The 13,271-nt window shown below is 40.2% G+C and overlaps 1 long non-coding RNA gene and 1 pseudogene across 1 annotated transcript in view; one reads left to right on the forward strand and one right to left on the reverse strand.

Annotated features, from left to right (window-relative positions):
• The window catches only part of LOC132973773 (uncharacterized), a 390,261-nt gene that overhangs the window by 107,919 nt on the left and 269,071 nt on the right, over positions 1-13,271 (reverse strand). The window lies entirely within an intron of this gene.
• On the forward strand, positions 365-2,548 carry LOC132973759 (tripartite motif-containing protein 16-like; annotated as a pseudogene).

The following is a 13,271-nucleotide window of genomic DNA, read 5'->3' on the forward strand; positions in this document are numbered from 1 at the left end:
ACCTGTATGCATTTTGCTTGGATGTGTGCACACTCAGTTTTTTTTTCTAAATATGAAGTCATCACTAAAGACCTGAAGAGTCAAGAAGTATTTAACAACTTAACGTTTCAAATGTTTCAGATGTGGAGCAGGATTTAACCGAGGCTTCATAGGAATGAGGGAACAAAGCTGAAAATAAACAGTGCTGCTCCTCTTCCTGGTTTAAAGAGCTTGATAACCCCTCCCTCTCCTGCCTGCTCTCAAACACAGCAAGCTCCACTCTGACCCAGTATTTCCTGGTTCCCTCTCCTTTAGATCTACAGTTTGCATATGGGTGTGACCAACACGAGTTGACATTCACAGCACAAACACATGATTTGTTGATCAGAGGTGAATGTAGTAGGAAGTGAAACTCAGACAGTCGTTGTCACTGAGAGGAGAAATGGCGCAGAAAGGAGTTCAGCTGGACCGGGAAACCTTCTCTTGTTCGATCTGTCTGGATCTACTGAAAGATCCGGTGACTGTTCCCTGTGGACACAGTTACTGTATGAACTGTATTAAAACCCACTGGGATAAAGAGGAGGAGAAGAAAATCTACAGCTGCCCTCAGTGTAGGCAGACCTTCCCAGTGAGGCCTGTCCTGGTGAAAAGTACCATGTTAGCAGTTTTAGTGGAGGAGCTGAAGAAGACTGGACTCCAAGCTGCTCCGGCTGATCACTGCTATGCTGGACCTGAAGATGTGGCCTGTGATGTCTGCACTGAGAGAAAACTGAAAGCTCAAAAGTCCTGTCTGCAATGTCTGGCTTCTTACTGTGAGAAACACCTGCAGCCTCATTTTGAAGTGGCTCCATTGAAGAAACACAAGCTGGTGGAGCCTTCCAAGAAGCTCCAGGAGAACGTCTGCTCTCGTCATGATGAGGTGATGAAGATGTTCTGTCGTACTGATCAGCAGTCTATCTGTTATCTCTGCTCTTTGGATGAACATAAAGGCCACGACACAGTCTCAGCTGCAGCAGAGAGGACAGAGAAGCAACGAGAGCTTGAGGTGAGTCGACAAAACATCCAGCAGAGAATCCAGGACAGAGAGAAAGATGTGAAGCTGCTTCAACAGGAGGTGGAGGATATCAATGGCTCCGCTGATAAAGCAGTGGAGGGCAGTGAGAAGATCTTCACAGAGATGATCCGTCTCATGGAGAAAAGACGCTCTGATGTGAAGCAGCAGGTCAGATCCCAGCACCAAACTGAAGTGAGTCGAGTCAGAGATCTTCAGGAGAAGCTGGAGCAGGAGATCACTGAGCTGAAGAGGAGAGACGCTGAACTGGAGAAGCTCTCACACACACAGGACCACAACCAGTTTCTACACGACTACCCCTCACTGTCACCACTCTGTGAATCTACACACTCATCCAGCATCAATATCCGTCCTCTGAGGTACTTTGAGGATGTGACAGCAGCTGTGTCAGAAGTCAGAGACAAACTAGAGGACGTCCTGAGAGAGAAATGGACAAACATCTCACAGAGAGTGACTGAAGTGGATGTTTTACTGTCAGCCACAGCCCAAGACCAGAGCTGACTTCTTACAATATTCATGTGACATCACACTGGATCCAAACACAGCAAACACAGAGCTGTTATTATCTGATGGGAACAGAAAAGTAACCAACACAGGTCAACAACAGTCTTATTCTAGTCACCCAGACAGATTCACTGATCGGTGTCAGGTCCTGAGTCCAGAGAGTCTGACTGGACGGTGTTACTGGGAGGTGGAGAGAGGAGGAATTAATGTAGCAGTCGCATACAAGAATATCAGCAGAGCAGGAATTGGAAGTGAAAGTGGATTTGGATACAATGAGAGATCCTGGGCGTTAGATTGTTACAACAACAGTTCTAACTTTTATTACAACAATGTCAACACTCCTGTCTCAGGTGCTCAGTCCTCCAGAGTAGGAGTGTACCTGGATCACAGAGCAGGTATTCTGTCCTTCTACAGAATCTCTGAAACCATGACTCTCCTCCACAGAGTCCAGACCACATTCACTCAGCCTCTACATGCAGGACTTTGGACTGATTCTGGATGTAGTGCTGAGTTGTGTAAACTGAAATAGACACAAGTCATTTAAAGGAACAGTAGGTTAAACTTTAATCCTTCAACTTGATCATTATTCATGTTTGTTGCTGAGAGCTGATTGTGGTTACATTGTTCACCTGTCAATCAAACTTTATGGGTGGTACTTTGACATCTTCTCACTTGTTCTGTAAATGTTTGAGTCTCTTTAAATAACTCTCTTTAGCTGTTTCTGTTTAGTCACAGAGGCTTTACTGCTCATGAGGATTTTTGTTCAGCTGAACTGATGTTTTCTCTGCATGAACATTTCAACTTTTCTTCACTTTAAATGTGTTTACAATGAGTACTGATTGTTTTTTGTTCTAATTAAAGGGTCTTAAGAGAGAAAGCACCAGGCCTTTTCTTTCATGTAGATATTATGTTTTCACCACTTTGTACATTTTATTTAGAAACATCTCAAATTAAATGTATAGAATGATTTCTTTTTTGCAGAATAAAGTTTGTTTTTTTAACTTAAATTGTTTAAAAATGTACTCTGACGTATGAAATCAATGAGATCATGGTTAAAATTTGAGTCAGGGTCATTTAAGAGGATTAATTGACTTATTTGTGTTCATTCAGAACAAAACAACTTTTTCTTTTTTGATTCATGGAGGAAATGGGACGCCAACCAGGGGCCTTCTGTTAGAGAAGCAGCAGCATTAACCACTGCTTTATAGTCATATTATTGAACATTATCTGAACTATATATTCATCATTACTTCACATGTGTTGAGATGACATCAACACAAAATATAAAGTTCTCACAACATTTAAACAAACCTTCAGTTTAAAGTGACAATAAAAACAAATCTTTATTTTTACAGAGTTACAATGAACCAATCAGAGACATCTCTTATTCTACCAAGCCTCTGATAGTAATGACTTCTGAAGTGACTGAAAATAATTCCCTGCTAGAATAAAACTATTTTCTATCACATATGGTAAGATTACAAGAGGTCTAATGAGTGAAAAGAAGATATCACCCTGTTCAACTATTGATATGTTGAAATGAGCCTCAGTGACTCTACACTGCCACCTGCTGCTCAACAGAGACAAAACACAACATATTACAAAACAGGAACCAGAATCTGATCTCAGCTCACATTTAAACATATTCAACTACAACATATGCTTAATCTGTTATTTGTTATGAAAATTATGTAAAAGCACTTTCCATAAAAGTCTGCATTTTAAGTTTTGTATGCAGATAAACACATTTCAGGATTTATTTAATCCTGCTTTTAGGCTTTAAATGGAGAATCAGTAAGAAAAATAAGATCATCAGTGAATCATAGGATTGTATGGAGGAAGTTCTCCTGCTGACCTAGCTGCTTTGATTCAGAGGTTGAAGTCTGGGTGATCTGCAGGCAGCTTTATGACCTTTGACCTCTGCAGGTATGGCCTGAAGAATACATGAAAAGGTTTCTCTCTGACTGCTTGTTGATGAGGGCTAGATGGACTGATGTAGACCCTGTTGCTCAACAGTAAAAGATATCATAGACAGTGATGACTCTGTATGACTTAGCTCGAGGGTTTAGACACTTACCTGTTGTCTATAGTTTGAGAGGAAGCAGGCTGGAAACCAAAACTTAAAGGTATCCCTCCTACGAGTGAAGAACATGAACTGAGTCCAGAATCCTTAGTTCAGCACTGTTGGGGTTTTATCTAGTCAACTTTGGTTATATTCTTTAATAATTATATTTAATTATTATTAAGACAAATAACAATAAACTATGTTTAATCAACTCGGGGGCACCACCCTGAAATCAGGGAAATATAACCAAAATATCACTAAAATCAGTCTCAAATCAGTTATTTAATTACTAATATTATTAATAATTAATAACTATATTTAATAAATTGAAGGTTGTGAAATCCGTACACAAAGCCTTCGCACCCAGCTTATATCACAATGCAAATACAACCAGTAATCACAAAAAACTGCTCTCTTAAATTATAACAGAATTTATTTAAACGAAGCAACATCAATCCAAAATCAATGAACTTAATCAAACAAATAACTGTGTAGTAAAAGTGTAGTTATGTGTGTGTGTGTGTGTGTGTGTGTGTGTGTGTGTGTGTGGATGAGAGAGAGAGAGAGAAAACAAGATGGTGGAGAGAAAATGCACCATGTGGCTTCGTCACATGTGGACAAAATGGTGGACAACAAAGGAAGCCCTGTGGCTGCCTTTTGAAATAGTTTGAGCTCTCTGAGCTGAGTTCAGTAACTGTTACTTAAACACCAGAAAGCCAGTGGCTGGACTTTGATTCAACGGCGGGTACACTGGTCTTTCTGATTGTGAAAGCCGTTGACTGAAAGTAAACTAGCATAGCATGTGCAATGTGTTAAGGAGGCCCCCCACGGGCCAACACACAACGTTATTGGAGCACCTAAATAACAAGTCCTTTACAAAATGTCTTTTTAACTTAACAACCTTTATTTATAACTTGGACAATGCTGGTAATGTGCAGGATGTTGTGTCTGTACAACTGCTGTGTGATGTGTCTATACTAAACCTGCTGGTTGAGGGCCCTGGTAAAGTGCTGGTTGCTGCCTCTGGGCCTGCTGATGACTCATCTGCATCTCCTCCACACATTTTAGCATTGACCCCATTATGAGAAGAAATCCAGACAATGAAACCATCTTAAAGCAGACTTTATGTGTGTTTGGTGTCAATGTTAAATTAAAGGAAATTATGAAAATACTATCTTCAAAAAGAGTAAAATGGAATTAATGCTAATACTTTTACTACTAATAACAATGAAGTAATAATAATTACTATCTTTTACTATCTTTTTATATAAAATAGTACTATAACTTTAATGTTTATTATTCTGGTCTTTATTAAACACAATGGAAAAAAAACATAATAATACCTCAAAGATTAAAAAACAAAACACCTCTAATGATAATGAAAACTACAATATCTACCTATCATGTCTTATGTATATATATGTTTCTTCACTTTAAATGTGTTTACAATGAATACTGATTATTTTTGTTCTAATTAAAGGGTCTTAAGAGAGAAAGCACCAGGCCTTTTCTTTCATGTAGATATTATGTTTTCACAACTTTGTACATTTTATTTAGAAACATCTCAAATTAAATGTATAGAATGATTTCTTTTTGCAGAATTAATTTTGTTGTTTCAACTTAAATTGATTAAAAATATACTCTGAAGTATGACATCAATGAGATCATTATTATTTTCTTTTTCATAGCTGAGATTCTGATCAAGCAGTCTTCAGACAGACATTTCACAGACTGGACTACACGGTGGTTCAGGCGTTAGTGCTTTTGCCTCACAGTGAGAAGGTCCCTGGTTCAGATCCCCGTCAGACAGAGTCTCTCTGTGTGGAGTTTGCATGTTCTCTCTGTGCATGTGCGGGTTCAGCCCAAATTTTCACTCATTAGACCCAGGACAGTTCTCTTCACCTCAGTCTATTTTAAGCCAGCCCTGTCCCGGGGAGCATTTCTGGATCTGGTATAAATATATGTTTACTTTCTGTGTGCTAAAGGCTCAGTTGGCATTTGTGAATAGAGAGTAGATTTGTGGTAACAGACAATGTTATCAGACAAAGTTATCATGAGCCCATGAACTCCACTTAGGAGTCATGTTTTCAATGCAGGGATCACAGCTGCCTTTTTTGTCCTTGTCCACTGCAGGCAGAGATTTCTTTTGGAGTTTTTTGTTTTAAACAGTCAAACTGATATTAATAATAAAAATAAACTTGAAAAAGTTCCCCCTCCGCTCCTATCTCATAATCTTTATGTGGACATAATTGAGTTCTGTCAGCATGAGAGCACAGCTCCGTGCAGAGTAAAGGTGCAGACAGCTTCTCCTTGCAAAACAAAAGCAAACTGTCACAGCAGGACAACTTCATGGGTTTGTTTACACCTGATCATTAACACTACTACTTTGTGAAGAAGACTTTGAAACAGTGCAGATTAGGACTGGGTGATTTGACCTCAAATCGACGTCACGATTAATTGAACATTTTACCTCTATTACGATTAATGAATGTTTATTTTCATTTTGTTTTTGGCCCTCATAGTTCACTGTCATGGTCTATACTGTAAATATGCTCAACTATTAAAGCTGGGATGTTGTTTCTAATGAACGAGTTCATATCTGATTAACTATTTTGTGGTTATTTATTGAATATTTGGAACTGAAATCAAAGCATCGCTTGAATTGAAAATGATATTTTAGTTTTAAAGTAGAAATGAACGTTTCTAAAACAGTAGAAAATAAATAACTTGCATTTCTTGAAAACAGTTTTTCCGCAGTGTTTACATTTGATTTCTTTTGGCTCGGTGTCGTCTTCCCTAAAGACAGAATGTGTCCAAACGACGGACAATGCTTAGATGTCGCAGATTGGAAGTGTAGCCTGACAATAGTCAAAGTAATCAACAAGGAGCAAGATTACCTTGGCCAGAGGTTCTGAATGTCGGTTTCGATTAATTTTTGGATTAATTGTCCAGCCCTAGTGCAGATAGTGGGAGCAAATGATCTGCCTTTTTTTTTTAGAGCTATTAGCGGTCACAGTTCATTCTTGGGGTATCAGGCCCTGAGTGCCATGAAGCTAAAAAAAACAGAGTGAGGTCTGAGGGCTTCATATTGTTGCAGCTTTCAGCTGGACAGAAATAATGAGGCTGTATGGAAATGTTCCAACATTTACATAGAAACAGACCGACTCACTCTCTAGACCAGGGGACAGTTTAGCCAAGAGATCTCTGATTGACAGAAAGAGAGATTGTTTGTAATTTTTTTTCACTTTTTGCTTCAGTCTTCTCAGTAGCTCATGGTGGTCTGCGTCGTGGAACTGTATTCGATCATTCTTTGAAGTTATAATCAAATGAGAGTAAATCAGCCGGGACACCAGATTTGCATTCTTTCTGAAGTTTTTCGATGACCCAGTTTGAAGATACATCCCACAGTTATCACTTCCAGAAAAGTATTGGGTCCATTTTACAAGTTCTAAATCTCATCTTGATACATATCATTGTTTACAACACCAAATGTTGTGGAACAGACAAACAGCACCTAAAAAAATGACCCCTTACATGAAGGTAAATATAGTTTAATACATGTATGAATTTAGTTTACTTATCAAAATGCACACACAGTAGCTCAGTCTGTAGGGGCTTGGGTTTTGAATTGGAGGGTCGCCAGATCAAGCCCAGGTGCGGACCAAAGTAGGAAAGTTGGTCTGGTAGCAGCTCCACTCACCTGCATGTCCACAGGTCCTGTTTGTACATGTGTATATTTCAGGCCTATGTGTGTGAGAAGCATGTCTCTCAATAACGGAGTGTAAAACCAGAATGTCCCCTCTGGATCAATGAAGTATGTTAAATAAAATAAAAGTTAATAACATAAAATATACACATACAAAACAATTATATCCAACAAAATTTACTTTTAAAATGTATGTATTAATTTGTTTTATTGCTTTGAATAACACAAATGACAAAACGACAGAAAATCGGTAAATGAACACTCATTAAAAAGTTTGAGAAGTCGGAGCATCTGTGGTTGGAGGTAGAATTGAGTGTAGAATAAGCAGTGCAAAGGCAAAAATGCATCATTTATTTGAACAGTACATCAAAGGTTAGGAGCTCTGCGTGGGTCCTCAAACAGGTGCTCTTTGGGGAGGGAGGAATGAAACGATGAAATGTCTTATAATGACGTACTTACATGACCTTTGCCCCCTGATGAAGGTCGGGTCAGTGTGCCCCACATTTCTAACTTTACCTGTAGCCATGAATTAATGAAGGCTTTTTAACTTTTCTAACAGAACTGAGTGCCTTGGATGCCTTTTTGTGTTTGCCTGCTTTAGTCTTCAGTAGTGTTGTAGTCAAGACCCAGTCACTTTTTTGCTTTAGTTTAGCTGTATATTCTTTCTTTAAACATGAATATTGTTCAGGAAATAGAGATACTGGATTCCTGGCCTTGGCAGTTACAAGGTAGACCTGGTCTTTTTTATGCTAATGCTGAGAGGGGAAAAGATCTGAACTAAATCTGGATAATTAGTAGACATCGCAGCATCCACACACATCCCCCTCTGTCTATTTTTGTGCCGTGATGCTTGCAGGGTGAGTTGAGGAGTTTGAAGGGTAGAGGAGGGGGTTGGTGTGCATGTGTGCATCTGGGGGTGGGGGCTCCTGATATGCGTCACCAACTTGTCAGATATCTAAAAACAGCAGCAGGAGCATAAAAAAAGACCCTGCGTGACACCCGGTTATTACACCTAGTCTACCATATGGAGTGGTGCAGCAGTCCAGCTGATTATAATAGAACACCTCCACTCACATGTTCATCTATTTGGCCAGATTTCACCGAGAGTCTTTATAATTAGTGCCTGAGGAGGACAGACGGACTGATGAACGACTGCAGGCAGCTGAATCTTCTTTTGATTAAAGATGACCGCTGATTCTAATTTGCTTCAGGTTCAGGCATTTGTTGGACAGTGCAACAAAGTCCGTCAGTAAATCATTGAATGACCCGATCAATTTTTTATTTTGGTCCAGGAAACAGTGAAGTTTCTGTGACACCAAGAGCATCACAGCTCCCGTCTCTCAGGATGAGAGGCCTGGTGTTCCAGGAATTGGCCAAGGCTCCATGAAGCAATTCACATTTTATCGGTCAGTCAATCTTATTTAATGAGTAAGAGAATAAAACAAAAATAATCTCATAAATACTTTACATGTGTAATGGGAGCAGACGTCAAGTTCAGTGTATTTTTCATTGTTGGCTTTGAATGCAGCCCCTTAAAAGTAGGTCAAGTCCCCCTTAGCTAGTTCAGCCCCCTAATCAGCTAATTCTTATTTAAAGCACCTGTAACATCATGGCTGCCTTTTGTTCTGTTCGATATGATTGAATTGGAATACAAATTGAGAGTGTGTGACATGTATTAAGGATAATCTAGTGTGTAAAAGAATCAATGTATCAGCTGAGTATGAATGTATAGTGACAGAATTATGTAGTCTGAGAGGAGGTATTACAGTCGTCAATTTGTAATACTCTTGTAAAAACTTAACAATGCAGATAGTTCAGGAGATCTCAGGAAGTGTAGGGAGAAGACAAATTGGTGTGGCAGCTTTCAATGAGCAATATAACTCTGACATCTAGTGTTTAAAATGGTTACTGCAGTCCAAATTCTAAACATTGTAGAGAGCTGTCTCTCCCCCCCCCCCCCCCCCCTCTCTAGAGACGATGCTCTCACAGGTCACCATGTGGTGGAGACTGTAGCTTCAGTGTTTATCCAGCTCTGCATGGGTCTGTAAACCTTTCTGTGTTCTAACCTCTCTCCATTTTTCAAAAACATCTCCAATATTGATCCTAGTTTGAGCACGTTTCTGCTCGTGGAGCTTATTAGAAACATGCAGAGGCTTTTTAGGTCAGGTACAATCACTTCTATCTGAACCACTTCTCTTACCCGCTTCCATCGCTGCAACACCTGTTGGTTTGACCTGATAACTGCTCTCATATCTGGCAAACTGAGGGGCGTCCAAAACAGCCGTGTGGGGGTGCCTTAAAACCGCCTACCTTCTCTGGTCCAAACAAATCCAGAGCATTCAGGACCAGAATCTAAAGTTAGAAGGAGGACATACTGGCTGCTGCATTGTTGTCAGAGAAGACAGCACTTCAACATAGCATGTTTCTTTAATGTCTGATCATACAGTAAGGTCACTTTATCATTTCGGAGGGTGACATAGATAGCTGTGCAGCAGCAGCTGTGACCTCCTTGATTATTAGTGCTGCATCAACATGCACTCCTAAGAGCACAGTTAATGGGAAAAATAAAATGTTTCATGGTGGAACGATGAATTTAAAAATGCTATAAAATAAATACATCATGCATTCAGAGGGTTAAGAAACCATTAAAGTCAAGATGATGTGATTGATTACCAAAGAAAGAGAGCATCACAGGAAACCATGAAGAGAAATGCTGTTTAACTTGTAACACAGCCTTCTGTAGAGCAGCTACAAGAATATGACAAATATTTGCTTAATACCACCATGTGAGGCCTCGCTCACACTGTGGGAGCTTTAAAATCCTTCCCGATTTTTAATTCATTTCATTTCATTTCATGTTTGATTTATTTGCTCATTTCAGTGTTTGGTTCCCACAAAATACAACACAACATGAAATATTTTCTCATGATAACACTGTCAAGAAGTAAACAGGAGCAGGAAGAAGAAAACTTATAATACCTGCCCCTTAAATAGAAAATGAAATGTAGGCAGTATCACACACTTTAGAATGGTCTTAACAGTTATGCTTCTCCATAATCTCAAACATGCTCACACTACAAGATATAAAAATCACAGACTACAGGAGTTTACTAAGATTATCGTTCCCAATGGAGGATTGCACCACCTCACGTGACCTCACATAAACAATGGAGCCAGCGGTTAAATTTGAGATTATAATGATTTGTGCAGGGAGGAAAACACATAGAAAACATTTTTAAAAAAGGTTTTGAGTGAATATATGTCTGGGAAAACATGGACAACATGGGTTGTATATTTGTCAGTGAGAGCTGGAGGTCACTTATTACTGTCCCCCCTAGTCTCTCTCGGGGATTGTAGTCACACGCGTCTTCTGCCAGACCATTTCATTTGAAATTCGAAACATCAAACGTGTGAAATAAATCAGGGCTTCCTGTGACGTTAAGATTGGATCTCTAAACCACTCACACTACAAGATTATCCTGCAGTCTGAGCCAGGCTTTAGCAATGTCATTTCAAGAAGTTCTCACTTACCAGTGTCAGACCTGGATTGAGTTTACATGCAAAGTCAATGGTGTGACAGGAATCCATGAAGAACCTCAATGAAGAGTTGTGTTCACACCAAAACACCAACAACTACCCATAATTAGTCCACGGCACAATGTGACAGTAATGTTTCAAATAATGTAAATACTCAATCACCAATCCCGGTTTGAATGGAATTCTAATTTGAATATGTATTTATTTATCTGGGACAACAGATTTCCAGGCCCTGTCCCTCACATAGAAGGCAAATAAGCAAACACTGCAGCTAATAAACAAAGTGCAGAACCAGGGACGAGGTCTTTAAACAAACGTAGATGAATTATGACTTTACACTGTAGACAAACATCAAGAGGACAACGATGAATCTACCATCTCAAAAAACATCTCCAGACTCGGGCCATCACTCACAGACCGTGTGGCAGAATCTCTCATCTTGCCTTCATCACTTCTCGTCTGAATAATTGCAATGGAGTCCGTGCCAGGGGTAACACGGGCTCCAGTATGCAGAACTCAGATGCCAGGGTTCTCACCCGCACTAAGCCCTGGCAGCACATCACCTACACCCTCATCCACCTTCACTAGCTCCCGGTCAAGTCCTGCATCACATCCAAAATCCTCCTCCTCACCTACACATCTCAGCGCGGCCTCTCCCCCCCTCAGTACCTTTCTGACCTCCTCCACCCCTACACTCTGACCCTGAACCTCTCATCCTCTGACACTGGTTTTGCTCTCCACTGAGCCACACCAACCTGCAGAGCCTTCAGGGGTAAGGGCCTTCAGTGTGGCAGCCCCCACCCTCTGGAAGTCTCTCCCAGCAGTTATCCACAATGCTACATCCTTTGACATGTTCCAAAAACTTTACCTAGCCCACCTGTTCACCTCAGCTTATGGACTTAGTTAAGTGAGTTGTTTTGTTTGTGTTCTGATGTAAAGCGTCCTTGGGCTATTCTATGACGATTGATTTCCCTTCAGTTAAACTTGTTCTCATTTTACAAATATAATACATAACAGAACTATACATCTAGTACTCAAGGTGTGAATTTCAGAATGTGAAATGATTCCGTTTTTATTTACTGAGCCACTCTGTATCCGCAGACTTCTGTTGAATCGTCAGACTTGTGTATGCAGGAAAAACATTTTGGAGAGCAAAATCAGGCTGAACACAAAATGCGATAATGGCAATGCCGGCTCCCAGCTGCAGTAAGCTGATGATCATTTATTTATGAAGTGAAGCTAACGATCTGTTCAACTCGATTGAACAATTTCAGCAAACTGCTCGACACTGTCCCGAAAGCCAATCCATTTACCAAACATGCATTGTAAAGTTGTATTCTTCTCCTCTCAAGGACAGGCTTGGCAAAGCTAGCATTTTTACTTTTACAAATCTGCATCATGATGGTTTTGCAGCAAACTGAAGACCTTTTAATAGCAAGTAAATCACAAGAAAATCTGTTTTTTATTGGTTTATACCACTGGAAAAATCCAAAGTGAAGCCTGTGTGTAACTTAATATTTACAGTGTCCCTGAGACTTACCAAAAACCCGATCCGGATGATAAAATGCACCAAGAAATGATGACATTTACTTTCAGGCATATCTGGAGTGGAGGGGTGAATTCACCTTTGAGCTGAACATAAAGCTAGCTAATGCTAATTTAACGGTAAACGATGAAGCACACAGAAAAATAATTATTGACTGGAAGTCATTTGATGCTTACCGGCTACATTGACAAACCAACATACCTGGAGTGGCAGTAATGTGCAGTTTATGTTTAACCAATAAACACAGAAGCTCCCCTGGGCATTGGTGACATTCAAACAGGACAGTTTTTCATTTCCAAACTGCTGAGGGTTCATGGGCTGACAAACTTTCTTTTAGCCTTTCAGTGTAGCTCTTCTTAGCTACCCTGATCTCCCACGTCAGCTTGTTCCTGGCCTGCTTGTACAGGTCCCGGTCCCCACTCCTGTAGGCCTCCTCCTTGGCCTGACGCAGCTTCCTGAGATAAGATGTAAACCACTTGTTGTTGTTGTTGTTGTTGTTGTAGGTGCAGAAGGTCCTGGTCTGCACACACATGTCCTCACAGAAGCTGATGTATGATGTCACAGTGTCAGTGAGTTCATTGAGATTTGCTGATGCAGCTGTAAAAACACTCCAATCAGTGCAATCAAAACAGGCCTGTAACTCCTGTTTTGACTCCTCTGTCCATTTCTTTACAGTCCGTACTACAGGCTAAGGTTTTTAACTTCTGCCTGTCGGTCGGGATGAAGTGAATTAGGCAGTGATCAGAGAGTCCCAAAGCTGCACGGGGAACAGAGCGATATGAGTCCTTTATTACTGTGTAGCAGTGGTCCAGTGTGTTAGCTCCTCTGGTGGGACACTTAATATGTTGTCTGTATTTTGGAA

The sequence above is a fragment of the Labrus mixtus genome, chromosome 5, assembly GCF_963584025.1.
Source record: "Labrus mixtus chromosome 5, fLabMix1.1, whole genome shotgun sequence".
NCBI lineage: Eukaryota > Metazoa > Chordata > Actinopteri > Labriformes > Labridae > Labrus > Labrus mixtus.